General features: G+C 45.5%; 1 protein-coding gene and 1 pseudogene across 1 annotated transcript in view; one reads left to right on the top strand and one right to left on the bottom strand.

Moving 5' to 3' along the window:
• LOC126088171 (SH2 domain-containing protein 3C) overlaps window positions 1-15,030 on the top strand; it is a 1,167,763-nt gene that overhangs the window by 222,386 nt on the left and 930,347 nt on the right. The gene's annotated exons all lie outside the window — the stretch shown is intronic.
• LOC126089964 (5S ribosomal RNA) lies at window positions 13,289-13,406 on the bottom strand (annotated as a pseudogene).

Below are 15,030 nucleotides of genomic sequence, written 5' to 3'. Positions count from 1 at the left end.
TACATAAATATAGATTTCAAATAGTAGAAACAATGTTCTTTATCTTGGAGATGGTGATCTCGATATCTGTCAGAATGATGATGATGATGCTTTGCGCTGGTGGTAACTTTTTCTGAGGTTTTTCTACAGGAATTTGTATGAGAAAGGGAGTCGTTTGACTGTCGGGAAGATGGACGTAGGTTACAGGAAGGGCTTGGAATTGCAGTCGTGCAGGCAAAGAGTGGGTTGAAGCTCTACCATGAACTTCTCAATAGACTTTCCATAGTTTAACAGTTCTCCTTACGCTCATAAAATTTGTGTGTGGGCGGAACGACCAGAAAAATCACACGCTGTTCAAAACTGTACTTAGCTCACTCTGATCGGATAATTAGACTTCGAAATATCACCCCTTCCGGACACCTGGCTGAAAATTACTTACAAGTTTGTGGTGCCCTCCATGGGTAATGCTGGAATTCAATATGTTGTTGGCCCACCCTTAGTCTTCATGACACCTTCCAGTCTCGTAGGCATACGTTCAATCAGGTGTTAGAAGTTTTTTTGGGGAATGGCAGCCCATTCTTCACGGAGTGCTGCACTGAGGAGGGGTATCGATGTCGGTCGGTGAGGCCTGGCACGAAGTCGGCGTTCCAAAACATCCCAAACGTGTTCTACAGGATTCAGGTCATGACTCTGTGCAGGCCAGTCCATTACAGGGATGTTATTGTCGTGTAACCAGTCCGCCGCAGACCGTGCATTATGAACAGGTGCTCCATCGTGTTGAAAGATACAATCACCATCCTCGAATTGCTCTTCAACAGTGGGAAGCAAGACGGTGCTTAAAACATCAATGTAGGCCTGTGTTGTGATAGTGCCACGCAAAACAACAAGGGATGCAAGCGCCCTCCGTGAAAAACATGACCACACCATAACACTATCGCCTCCGAATTTTACTGTTGACACTACACACGCTAGCAGATGACGTTCGCCGGGCATTCGCCATACCCACACCCTACCATCGTATCGCCACATTGTATACCGTGATTTTTCACTCCACACAACGTTTTTCCATTGTTCAATCGTCCAATGTTTACGCTCCTTACACCAAGCGAGGCGTCGTTTGGCATTTACCGGCGTGATATGTGGCTTATGACCAGCCGCTCGACCGTGAAATCCAAGTTTTCTCACCTCCCGGCTAACTGTCAAAGTACTAGCAGTGGATCCTGATGCAGTTTGAAATTCCTGTGTGACGGTCTGGATAGATGTCTGCCTATTACACTTTACGACCCTCTTCAACTGTCGGCGGTCTCTGTCAGTCAACAGACGAGGTCGGCCTGTACGCTTTTGTGCTGTACGTCTCGCTTCACGATCCCACTTCACTGTCACATGGGAAACAGTGGACCGATGGATGTTTAGGAGTGTGGAAATCTCGCATCGAGACGTATGACACAAGTGACACCCAATCACCTGACCACGTTCGAAGTCCGTGAGTTCCGCGGAACGCCCCATTCTGCTCTCTCACGATGTCTAAGGTCGCCGATATGGAGTACCTGGCAGTAGGTGGCAGCACAATGCACCTAATATGAAAAACGTATGTTTTTGGGGCTGTCCGGATACTTTTGATCACATAGTGTATATTTCCCATGGATCGCAAGTCTTCTCTTATATTAAGTCGGATAACAAATGACAAAAGAAATATTTTTTCCTGTGATATACTCACAAATTAACAGTTTTATGGTTCTTCCTTTGCTTGTGCTGTAAAGCCTTGTTTCTTGCCAAATTTCATGATTCTAGACCAACGGAAAGTACCGTATGCGTTTTGATGAGTGAGTTTGTTAGTATCAAAATATGTGACATAAGTAGACGTATTTTTTGATTGCATTGACTCAGTCGCTTCAATTTTGTACATCGCTGAGGGACCGTAAACCTCAGTAAGTGACACACATTTCAACTTGATACGCCTGACCGTTCCTGACAAAGAGGGTTCTTAACATTCGGACAGACCGTCAGACAAACAGAGAGACAAACGGTTCCATTTTTATTTATTAAGGTACGAATCCGAAAATTCTGCATATCAACTACAAAGAACATGTTCTTCATTCAACTTGCTGAAACCTGAAAACACAAAAAATGTTTTAAAGAATGAAGAAACCGCACGATAGTTGCTTAATCAGTATTTTTTTTTGGGGGGGGGGGGGGGGGGGGTACGCGGCCGGTTTCAGAATAGTTGGAAGTTCCATCATCTGCTGTGAAAAATAAAATCGTTTAATCATCTGAGGTCATCCTCCCCGAAATGCTGTCATGGAACCAAAGGTTCCGTGTCAAAAGAGTAACAAGGATAGAAATTCCGTAACAGCTGTTACCTTTGGTTCCATGACAACATTTGGGTGAGGATGACCTCAGGTGATTAAGTAATTTTATTTTTTATTCCAGATGATGGAACTTTAACCGTTCCGAAACCGGTCGTCTGCCCAGTAAAAGATTGTAGATTAAGCAACTGCCCTGCGGTTTCTTCATTTTTCAAAATACGAGGAGTATTTTTTAAGTAAGTACCGTTTTGAAATTAAAAAAAGACGTGCTAAGATATCTCAATAATTTTATTTTTACATGAAAGCCTGTACCTTAATCTACGCACTGACGCCATTACAGTCTGATTCTTCCTTGTTTACGTTGTGTACTGCCTCCGATAATTTTGAGTCCTGGCGACTGTGAAGTACGGGCTCTTATAAGATTTCTTAGTGCTAAAGGCCTGAAAGTGTTCGATATTCATTGTGAGACCTGTGCAGTTTACGGAGAAAACGTTATGAGTGATGGAATGGTAAGAAAGTGGGTAAGAGCATTTAAAGATGGCCGCACAAATGTGCGGAGTGGGCGTCCTTCGGTCGTTAATGAAAGTTTGGTTCAGGAAGTGGACAATAAGGTGAGAGAAAACAGACGCTTTACGATTTCCTTCTTGCGGGATGATTTGCCTAATGTTTCTCGTAGTGTTTTGTAAGGCATTGTGACCGAGCATTTGAATTACCGAAAGTTGTGCGCACGTTGGGTACCGAAAATGTTGACGGATGTGCACAAAACCAAACGTTTAGACAGTGCATTGGCTTTCCTTGAGCGGTACCACAACGACGGTTATGATTTCGTAAGCCATATTGCTACGGGCGATGAAACATGGGTGGCCTACTTCACACCACAATCAATGCAACAGTCCATGGAAGTTGAGCAAGGGCATCGTTTTGCTGCAAGACAATGCCCGTCCGCGTGTGGCGAATCAGACCAAAGATCTCATCACATCTTTTCCATGGGAAACTCTAGATCATCCTCCGTACAGCCCCGATCTTGCGCCCAGTCCCTGCACTTGAAGAAACACCTGGGCGGTCAGCGTCTTCAAGACGATGACGAAGTCAAAACAATGGTGATGCAGCGGTTAATAAGTCAGGCGGCAGACTTCTATGAGGAGGGTATTCAGGAACTGGTACAACGTTATGACTAGTGCCTCAATATTGACGGAAATTATGTATAAAAGTAGATTAAAGTACAGGCTTTCATGCTGTTGTTGTTGTTGTGGTCTTCAGTCCTGAGACTGGTTTGATGCAGCTCTCCATGCTACTCTATCCTGTGCAAGCTTCTGCATCTCCCAGAACCTACTACAGCCTACATCCTTCTGAATCTGCTTAGTGTATTCATCTCTTGGTCTCCCTCTACGATTTTTACCCTCCACGCTGCCCTCCAGTACTAAATTGGTAATCCCTTGATGCCTCAGAACATGTTCTACCAACCGATCGCTTCTTCTAGTCAAGTTGTGCCACAAACTCCTCTTCTCCCCAATTCTATTCAATACCTCATCATTAGTTATGTGATCTACCCTTTATGTAAAAATAAAATTATTAAGATATCTTAGCATGTCTTTCTTTAATTTCGAAATGGTACTTACTTAAAAAACACGCATCGTAGACTTGTACAGTTGCGGCTGTCGCATAAGAAGAACTCTTTGTACAAAAAAGGTGATGGCATTTTATGTCCAAAATTGAATAAGCCGTAAAACAGTACAAGTGACGCATTTTAAGTACTTGAGATGCGGTAAATCTCATGAAGACGAAATCGATTATTCGCATTACACAGAGACATTTAACTCAGTGAACGGTATTATCAGAAGAATCCTACGAAGGAAAGTAATAGGCAAAGCATAATACGTTGAGGAGAGGACGACCAACGAATTGCTCACTCAATGTGTGATTAAGATGTCTCCAATATTCACAACGTGGGAGAAGTTATCGGAGGCGGGAGTGTTTACTGGTGCACGACGTATTACGTTGGCGTTGGCTGGCGGTGGGATGCACGTGATGAGAACCTGAGGCGGTAGCGCACGTGCATTCCGCGGCTACGACGTGAGGCCACGTGCCGGTCACGTGGAGCCAGACGGCGAATGTCGGGCAGCGAGCCAGTGGTCGGTGCGCGTACAGCTGCGAACCCACCAGGCGTCCACTGTGTCCAGGTACGAGGGCCGCTTCCTGTGTTCTCACAAAACTAAAATCAATGGCAAGCACTTTTTAGACGAATCGTTTTATTTAATTCATTTAAGTTTGAACCTCACTCTTTCGTCCGCGTTGTTTGTGAACGAATTTGTTTTTGGTAAGTTGTTCTTATTTGTCCCTTGACATGTTTCCCTGAAGTTACTGCACCTTCGGTGGGTGTTCTACACTCCTGGAAATGGAAAAAAGAACACATTGACACCGGTGTGTCAGACCCACCATACTTGCTCCGGACACTGCGAGAGGGCTGTACAAGCAATGATCACACGCACGGCACAGCGGACACACCAGGAACCGCGGTGTTGGCCGTCGAATGGCGCTAGCTGCGCAGCATTTGTGCACCGCCGCCGTCAGTGTCAGCCAGTTTGCCGTGGCATACGGAGCTCCATCGCAGTCTTTAACACTGGTAGCATGCCGCGACAGCGTGGACGTGAACCGTATGTGCAGCTAACGGACTTTGAGCGAGGGCGTATAGTGGGCATGCGGGAGGCCGGGTGGACGTACCGCCGAATTGCTCAACACGTGGGGCGTGAGGTCTCCACAGTACATCGATGTTGTCGCCAGTGGTCGGCGGAAGGTGCACGTGCCCGTCGACCTGGGACCGGACCGCAGCGACGCACGGATGCACGCCAAGACCGTAGGATCCTACGCAGTGCCGTAGGGGACCGCACCGCCACTTCCCAGCAAATTAGGGACACTGTTGCTCCTGGGGTATCGGCGAGGACCATTCGCAACCGTCTCCATGAAGCTGGGCTACGGTTCCGCACACCGTTAGGCCGTCTTCCGCTCACGCCCCAACATCGTGCAGCCCGCCTCCAGTGGTGTCGCGACAGGCGTGAATGGAGGGACGAATGGAGACGTGTCGTCTTCAGCGATGAGAGTCGCTTCTGCCTTGGTGCCAATGATGGTCGTATGCGTGTTTGGCGCCGTGCAGGTGAGCGCCACAATCAGGACTGCATACGACCGAGGCACACAGGGCCAACACCCGGCATCATGGTGTGGGGAGCGATCTCCTACACTGGCCGTACACCACTGGTGATCGTCGAGGGGACACTGAATAGTGCACGGTACATCCAAACCGTCATCGAACCCATCGTTCTACCATTCCTAGACCGGCAAGGGAACTTGCTGTTCCAACAGGACAATGCACGTCCGCATGTATCCCGTGCCACCCAACGTGCTCTAGAAGGTGTAAGTCAACTACCCTGGCCAGCAAGATCTCCGGATCTGTCCCCCATTGAGCATGTTTGGGACTGGATGAAGCGTCGTCCCACGCGGTCTGCACGTCCAGCACGAACGCTGGTCCAACTGAGGCGCCAGGTGGAAATGGCATGGCAAGCCGTTCCACAGGACTACATCCAGCATCTCTACGATCGTCTCCATGGGAGAATAGCAGCCTGCATTGCTGCGAAAGGTGGATATACATTGTACTAGTGCCGACATTGTGCATGCTCTGTTGCCTGTGTCTATGTGCCTGTGGTTCTGTCAGTGTGATCATGTGATGTATCTGACCCCAGGAATGTGTCAATAAAGTTTCCCCTTCCTGGGACAATGAATTCACGGTGTTCTTATTTCAATTTCCAGGAGTGTATTTGCTTTCTATCAAACAACAGGAAAAGTTTCCTTTTCGCTGTCTGCACATCTGTAATTTCAGAGAAACTTCCTGGCAGATTAAAACTGTGTGCCGGACAGAGTTCCAATCTCGGTCCGGCACACAGTTTTAATCTGCTAGGAAGTTTCATATCAGCGCACACTCCGCTGCAGAGTGAAAATCTCATTCTGGAAACGTCCCCCAGTCTGTGGCTAAGCCATGTCTCCGCAATATCCTTTTTTCCAGGAGTGCTAGTTCGTCAAGGTTCGCAGGAGAGCTTCTGTGAAGTTTGGAAGGTAGGAGACGAGGTTCTGGCAGAATTGACGCTGTGGCCAAGTGGTTCTAGGCGCCTGAGTCCGGAACCGCGCTGCTGCTACGGTCGCAGATTCGAATCCTGCCTCGGGCATGGACGTGTGTGGTATCCTTAGGTTAGTTAGGTTTAAGTAGTTCTAAGTCTAGGGGACTGATGACCTCAGATGTTAAGTCCCATAGTGCTTAGATCCATTTGAACCATTTTTTGAGAGACAGGCAAGGAGACAGAGAGACAGAGAGAAAGAGAGACCTCTCAAAGTTTGCAGTCAAAACACGATTCAAAACTCCTGCCGAAAACACATTGAGCTGTTTGCTATCTTGTTTTCGTGTCTCGTAGTCTTGTTAACAGTGAGATAGTGAAAGGTGTAAGTGTAGATCCACAGTGAAGACAATGTGGAAAACTATAAAAGTAAGTGTAAACATTTTGCGTACGCATACAGACATACACTGTTGCAGTTTGTGGTGTTTGCTCCATCAACTCTCCAAGTGTGGCTCCCCTGCAGTTGCCAGGCCTGCTTGACCTTGAGATGGCACCAGTACTATTTTTTTTCCTCTGTTCCCTCAGTTCAGCCCAGGCGTGTGTGCAGTGCAGAGCAACTCAGCAACAATGTGTACTCCGCAACAGAAAGCGCAGCGTGTTATTGGACTTGTGAAAGCTGAGTCGGTTATAACAGTGAAACGTAATTTTAGTCGTCAGTATGGTCGTGAACCACCTACAGCAAAACCTATCCGTCATTGGCTAGAGTCTTTCAAGGACCGGTAGTGTTTTAAAAGCAAAATCAGCAGATAGACCGAGAATTTATGAAGATGTTGAACAGATCCGTGTTTCGTGAGTTCGGAACCCGACGAAGTCATTGGCCAGACGTAGTCTACAATTAGGAGTGCCTAAAGGTACTGTGTATGATGTTGTGCATAAAATACTTAAGCTGCGCGCCTACAAATTGCAGTTGTTACATGAAATAAAACCTACTGAGGAAATCGAAAGGTATGAGTTTGCGGCTGACTTTCTACACAGAACTGATGATGTCATTTTTTTAAGAAAAAAGACTCTCTTTTCTGATCAGGTTATATTTCATGTCAGTGGAACAGTTAGTCGTCATAACTGCAGAATTTTGGGGGCAGAACATCCACGTGAAGTTATTCAGCATCAACGTGACTCTCCCAAAGTTAATGTCTGGTGTAGTTTGATGGAAGATCGTGTGATTGGTCCTTTCCTTTTTTAGAAAAAACAATAGACGGTGGTGTTTACTGTGACATGTTGACAGAGTACGTCTTTCCCGAAATGAACGATATTGAGGCGGAAAAGGGGCTTGTGTTTCTCCAACCTCATTATAGTAACCATGTGCCTGCGGCTCTTGATACTCGCTTACCAGGAAGGTGGATAGGCAGGGTCCAATACCTTGTCCACCACGAAACCCAGACTTAACCGCATTGGACTTTTCCTTTTGGGGTCACATAAAAAATGTTGTGCACAGTGAAAATATCAGAGACATCAGTCATTTACAGGAAGAAATCGTCGCGGCAGTTGGGACAGTTACACCTGAAATGTTGGTGTCGCGTGCAGGGCAAGAAATGGATCCCACTTTGACGTCTACTAACATTAAACAAAACTTAAAGGTATTATCTTTCATGATATGTACTCAGTGATGTAATTTTTCATTAATTTCTCATTAAATTTATACTTAAAACTAGGGAGTTCTTTTTCAAACACCTTGTAGTGTAAACCGCAACAGTTTAACTTTCCAGGCGTAATTTTCGATGTAAATAAATTTGGTGCATTAAGTTCTCTGTGATTGCAAAAGAGAAACTGAACACTAACAGCTGTACTGCAAGGTAGAGAAGGCTAAGGAAACCACAGCATCGGTTTACAAGATATGGGAAAACTTGTTTCAGTTCGTGAGTACTTTACTTAAAATCTGAATTTCCATATCTGCAGACAGAGAACAAGCAATTTTTCCTGTTGTTTGATAGAAAGACAAATAAAAAACCCACTGAAGGTGCTATAACTTGAGCGAAACATGTCTGGTTAAAAGAAGAGCAGAATTTTTATTTGCTCAAGTTCATTGAAGTCTGCAGGTGTGCATGGCCACAGCCTTCTAGATTGTTAGACCATGTCATGTTCCCCTTCGAATTTTTTCTTCACAATCGACGTTCCGACACTCCCTCCTTCTCCCCGCCAGGATGATCTTCAGGATCACCTGGTGTCCACTGTTAGGTCAGTACTGACACTGTTCAGTTAACTGGGAACTCCTGTAGTTCCTGAAGATGATCCCAGGAGAGGGATCGAAACATCGATTGTGTCCAAAGGAAACTGAAGTGAATCATGACGCGGCCCAAGAAATTGAAAAATTTGGATCTTTCTCAAAATATTTGTCTTTAAACTGTACTCATTTTTGCATGCAAACTAGTTAAATTTGGAGAAATTTTTTCCACTTCGTGTTGATATCCTAAAACATGGGTTTGGGGGTATTCTACGTGTTCTTGAGGTGGTGAAAATCGCTTTTGTTTAGTTTAAGAAAATAAAAAGATGTCATAAGGCGATAGATTTGTGAATACAGCCAAATAATGAGTTGTTCGTGCTCGGCAGCATCTGACATTGTCATATTGAAGAATGGTGCGAAGTCTTCGATCGTATTTCTTGATTAAATCTGTAACTTGGGACAGACAAACTGTTTTTTAGCATTCAGCATTAGCTATCCTTCGATGCCCTGAAGCAATGGTCGCGACTTTTCCACTGCAACCAACGAAACAAACGACTATCTTTCTTGGAAGTACTTCGTGAATGAACCGCTTCTGTTGCTTCATCTTAGAACATACGAACAGTTGATTGCTGCTTAGTTGCTGGCTCGTACGAATGTATCGAAGTTTCGTTACCTGGTACGATTATGTATATAGATTTTACATTTTATCGGTGGCCGGCCGAAGTGGCCGTGCGGTTAAAGGCGCTGCAGTCTGGAACCGCACGGCCGCTACGGTCGCAGGTTCGAATCCTGCCTCGGGCATGGATGTTTGTGATGTCCTTAGGTTAGTTAGGTTTAACTAGTTCTAAGTTCTAGGGGACTAATGACCTCAGCAGTTGAGTCCCATAGTGCTCAGAGCCATTTGAACCACTTTATCGGTGGATTTTATTTATTTTTTTTTTTTTTTTAGGATTTCCTTACACCAAATGACGCCAGCTTTTTGCACAGGTAAATCTTCATAGAAGATCGATAGTAGCATTATCTTCAATATGTCCAAAGTTTGCTCCAACTCACGTTCAATCACTAGCCAATCCTCTAAAATTAAGTAGTACTGAATATCAGTCTTTTTTTTAAAACACTTAACGATTTAGGTCAGCCCTCACTAAGTTCATCCGTGACGGGAGAACTTTCTAGATCAAATTCTGCAAACTAATTGTAAGCATTTTTTTCAAAAGCTTATTGAGTACCAAAATTTGAACAAAGCGGTTCTAGGAATTTTTTTGTGTTAGGAAATTATGAAAATAGTAAATCCTTTATGTGAAATTTCAATTTCTTCAGAAAACTGTTTCTTCTTTAAACGCTTTCTGTAAAAGAGTAGAACTTTTTTTCTGTGACCAAAAGAACAAAAAACCGGAAGAACTTTAGCAGCCGACGAAGAAGTCGACCTAAGTAGACGTCACTACCAAAGACATGTACATCCTTAACCACCGGTCTTAACAAACAGCACAGGTGGAAAAGGAGATCTGAAGGATGTCTGAAGAGCGCATGCTGGTGAAGTAGGAAGACGCGAGTATGAAGATATTTCAGAGCGATATATGCGGATAGTTATTCCACATTCACGATTCACGTAATGAAAACAGTTAAGTGTTACATACAGACGACTGGTTTTTTATGCAACGGATGGAAAATTGGAGTATTAGCAGTTATAAACTTAATCGGGGAAAGACAAGGGAAGAAAGCGCCAATGGCCCCTTTAGGGGACCATCTCGACATTCATCCGCAGCGGTTTACGAAAACGATGCGAGTTTGCCCAGTTAATCCAACTTATACATTTAGCATATCTTCATTGTAGTTGCAGCACCTAGTTGCAATCGTAATTTTCTGGTCGGTAATTGTCAAGGGAAATTCTCTAGCGAACAAGTCCGACCAATTGTGTATTATTTCTTTAGAATCTCATCAAGAAGGTACTCTGACGTTTTTTGAAGTACTTTTTTGTGAGAAGAATGAGAACCTCTCGTGTCGAACTCCACACAACAGCACGCGGATGGAATTCGGTACACAGTTCAGTAATGTCCAGCAACATGTCTTTTGTCTTCGTCCAGTTTCTAGGACTCGTCGGAATCAGCGACTTTCCATAGCTATATTACTGTGACCGATGACAGTTTACCTGAAGTGGGTTACTCCGCTTTTCCAGAAGCGCCAAGCTGTACTGTTAAGTTAGTCAAGACGATGCATGTCATCTGTCATTGGAGAATCACGTTATCATAGTATTGGTCAAAACCCAGAACTTCTACGTTGCTCAACTCAGAGGGAGTTACTAACATGTTAGAATCGTTGATGAACAAACTGTTTTGCATGTCAGCTGAATCCCAAAGCTATGTTTGGCGCGGAAATACAAACGACTGCCTCTTTGAACCGTCCAAAACAGGAAAGCAAAACGTGAGAGACACAAGGTTTTCAACGAAAAAAAGATAAATAAATAAAATAAAGGAAACTGCCAAACACCTGCGCGATCATATGAGGAATATTCGCAGAACCAGAGACAGGTTATTCGCAGCCGTCGAAATGTAGGTTGCATGGATCAGCTCGGAAGCGCAGGCTACCTGTTATTAACGCCCTCTGTTAACAAAAACGTTACGTGTCTGCAGAACTAAATATTTCAGAAAGGGTATCGACGTGACAAATGAAAACAGATCGCCAGTAACGCTGATTTAATATTGATGAAGAAATGTGTTCTGCTGTTCAGGTCTACGAATGCAACTTTATTGACGTAACTAACATCATATATACGATTTTCAGACACTAAATGATGGTGGACGACCAGAACCAGACTATTGAAGTGAGTTAAGGGAGATTCTAAAAAATCGACTACTTTTATTGTCTGATTTTTGCGAAATCTCGCGGTAATTCTCACTGTGAACGCCACGGAACATAACTTACCACCGGGGCACTCCACGACCACCTAACCTACAGAAAATGTTATGTTCGGCTTTTCAGCAATTGTAACGAAGATTGTTACTATAAATGGACGAGAGAAAATCATGTTACTTACAGCTGTGCATGCGAAAATACACTCGCGCGCACACACACACACACACACACACACACACACACACACACACACACACACACACTCGCGCCAGCACATTCTCCAGATCTCTCACCAACTGAAAACGTCCGGTCAATGGTGGCCGAGCAACTGGCTCGTCACAATACGCCAGTCACTACTCTTGATGAACTGTGGTATCGTGTTGAAGCTGCATGAGCAGCTGTACCTATATACGCCATCGAAGATCTATTTGACTCAATGCTCAGGCATATCAAGGCCGTTATTACGGCCAGAGGTGGTTGTTCTGGGTACTGATTTCTCAGGATCCATGCACCCAAATTGCGTGAAAATGTAATCACATGTCAGTCCTAGTAAAATATATTTATCCAATGAATACCCGTTTATCATCTGCATTTCTTCTTGGTGTAGCAATTTTAATGGCCAGTAGTGTAGTAATATCCCAAGTTGGTGACTGCATCGATCACCGTGGCAGGGGGCAACTACAGTTTGACATTGGAATTGTAGGACTGTTAGTAAAAAGAGTGAACACAATTAAGCAAAGTAATTTTCTGTATCTTATCGTTAGAGAGCGACACGATTGCGTCCTCGTGACCTTTGACGCTACTGAAAGAGAGCGTAGTGGTTTATTTAACTGTTTAGGCGAGCTCGTCGCTGTACAGTAATTACGGGACCGACAAACGAGCGGTGCTGGACGATTTGCGGAAACAAAAGGCCATAAATTGGTCCGAGTCATTAATTCATAAAGAGTCGTTAAGGGGGCAGCACCTCGGCGGCAGGCGGCAGGCGGCAGGCGCCACAGACAATGGCCTCCCTCCCCTGCCGCACGCCCACGCACCTGCGGCGCCGGCACGCCCACCCACAAAGTGCCGCCACTGGCGCAGGAGCGGGGGCCGGGGGCGGCCTGTGACGTGGGAGGCAGCAGCGCGTCACGACAGCCGCCTGCTGTCACGCAAACACCTCCAACTATTAGGTCTGTCCTCAGCATGGAGGTTTCTGTGTCAAGCACTGTCCTATTCGTGCTGGTATCCCCTGGCCTTCCTCCGAATTTTAACTCACATACCCAGCCAGCTGTAGTCTCCGAACCACGTTGAAAATTGCTTTTTTTTTCACATATCGCTGCCGTTGCAGAAACAGTACTGCGTAAGTGATTTTTTCCTCCTTTCCCGATATCGGTCACTTGTCATACTGGATTCAGTGCTTCTTTTGTTTCCGCTTCTGTGGCGAATTTTCAAATCTTTACTATGAAGCGATGCTGGCCCACATGGGAAATGCGGTATCGGGCGCCATCCGATTGGCAGCACTTTAAAAACACACGCGCCACCTGTCACGCCTTTGTGTTTCCTACAGTCGCCACCGTGGCATGAGGGCGTTGCTTGCAGTTCACAGTACAAAACACTTGCCGTGCGGACATTAACAGAGCACATCTGAAGAAGCACTCCGTCTTCAGGCCACAAGTGGCCCACCGGGACCATCCGACCGTCTTGTCATCCTCATTGAGGATGCGGATAGGAGGGGCGTGGGGTCAGCACACCGCTCTCCCGGTCGTTACGATGGTTTTCTGTGACCGGAGCCGCTGCTGTTCGATCGGGTAGCTCTTCAATTGGCACCTCGAGGCTGAGTGCACCCCGAAAAATGGCAACAGCACATGGCGGCCTGGATGGTCACCCATCCAAGTGCCGGCCACGCCCAACAGTGCTTAACTTCGGTGATATCGCGGGAACCGGTGTATCCACTGCGGCAAGGCCGTTGCCACATCTGAAGAACATTGCATTATAATTCAGAATAACACAGGCACTGCAATATCGTATTTATCTACCGACGCCGGGAAAGAGACTTTCAAATAAATTGTCTCCCCCTGTAATTGAATATATATAATGTGTGTTCGAGTACAGAGTATAGATACATAGTTGACAACATATGGATGTATGCGACTGGTAGTTAATCGCTCGCGGATAGCCTAATCGTAAGGTGACCGTTCGCGATAAGCGTGAAATCTGGGTTTGAATCCACAGCCAATGAGATGCAAGCATCCCCTCTCCCGATCTACAACGACGAGTCTACTGAAGTTCAAACATCGACGTACAGAGCCCCACTTTGTGTGTTTGCGATTTCTTAACATTTAGAGACATTTTCCAGCGGTCAAGGCTCGTCATCTACGGAACAGTGAATTGCAAACAACCGTGCGAGGTGGCGCAGTGGCTAGCACAATGGACTCGCATTCGGGAGGAGGACGGTTCAAACCCCCGTACACCCATCCTGATTTAGGTTTTCCGTGATTTTCCTAAATCGCTTGAGACAAATGATGGGATGGTTCTTTTGAAAGGGCGCAGCCAACTTCCTTCCCCCTCCTACCCTAATTTGATAGGACCAATGACCTCGCTGGTTGGTCGCCTCCCTCCAAATCTACCAATGAACCAATTGCAAACCCTTGTACCCGTATATACTTCTACATCCAACTGAGGCAGCAACTACGGCAAACAAGTTTCTGTATTACTTTTACTATTTGGCGTTAGATGTACAATAAATTAATATCTAAATTCTCTGTCCACGAACAGAATCTGTTCCTCGCTCCTGTATCCGTTAAAGAACCACAAAGCGTGCGAAGGAAGTTACGACAGAAACTACCCGCAGCTCTTCCTGTTATATACTGGTTGTCCAATGCTAACTTAACAACAAGTGACTGGAGGCTGCCGATTCCTTTGCCAACTTTTTTTTTTGTCATCAGTCTACTGACTGGTTTGATTACATTTTCACGCAATTTGAGTGCATAGATCCTGAGAAATCAGTACCCAGAACAACTACCTTTGGCCATAATAACGGCCTTGATAAGCCTGGGCATTGAGTCAAACAGAGCTTGGATGGCGTGTACAGGTACAGCTGCCCATGCAGCTTCCACACGATACCACAGTTCATCAAGAGTAGTGACTGGCGTATTGTGACGATCCAGTTGCTCGGCGACCATTGACGTTTTCAATTGGTGAGAGGTCTGGAGAATATGTTGGCCAGGGCAGCAGTCGAACATTTTCTGTATGCAGAAAGGCCCGTACAGGACCTGCAACATGCTGTCGTGCATTATCCTGCTGAAATGTAGGTTTTCGCAGGGATCGATTGAAGGGTAGAGCCATGGGTCGAAGCACACCTAAAATGTAACATCCACTGTTCAAAGTGCCATCAATTCGAACAAGAGGTGACTGAGACGTGTAACCAATGAGACCCCATACCATCACGCCGGGTTATACGCCAGTATGGCCATGACGAATACACGCTTCCAAAGTGCGTTCACCGCGATGTCGCCAAACACGGATGCGACCATCATGATGCTGTAAACAGAACGTGGATTCATCTGAAAAAATGACGTTTTGCCATTCGTGCACG

This window comes from Schistocerca cancellata, chromosome 6, assembly GCF_023864275.1.
Source record: "Schistocerca cancellata isolate TAMUIC-IGC-003103 chromosome 6, iqSchCanc2.1, whole genome shotgun sequence".
NCBI classification, from domain to species: domain Eukaryota; kingdom Metazoa; phylum Arthropoda; class Insecta; order Orthoptera; family Acrididae; genus Schistocerca; species Schistocerca cancellata.
Note: the sequence above shows the minus strand (reverse complement) of the source record. Positions and strands in the feature narration are given on the sequence as shown.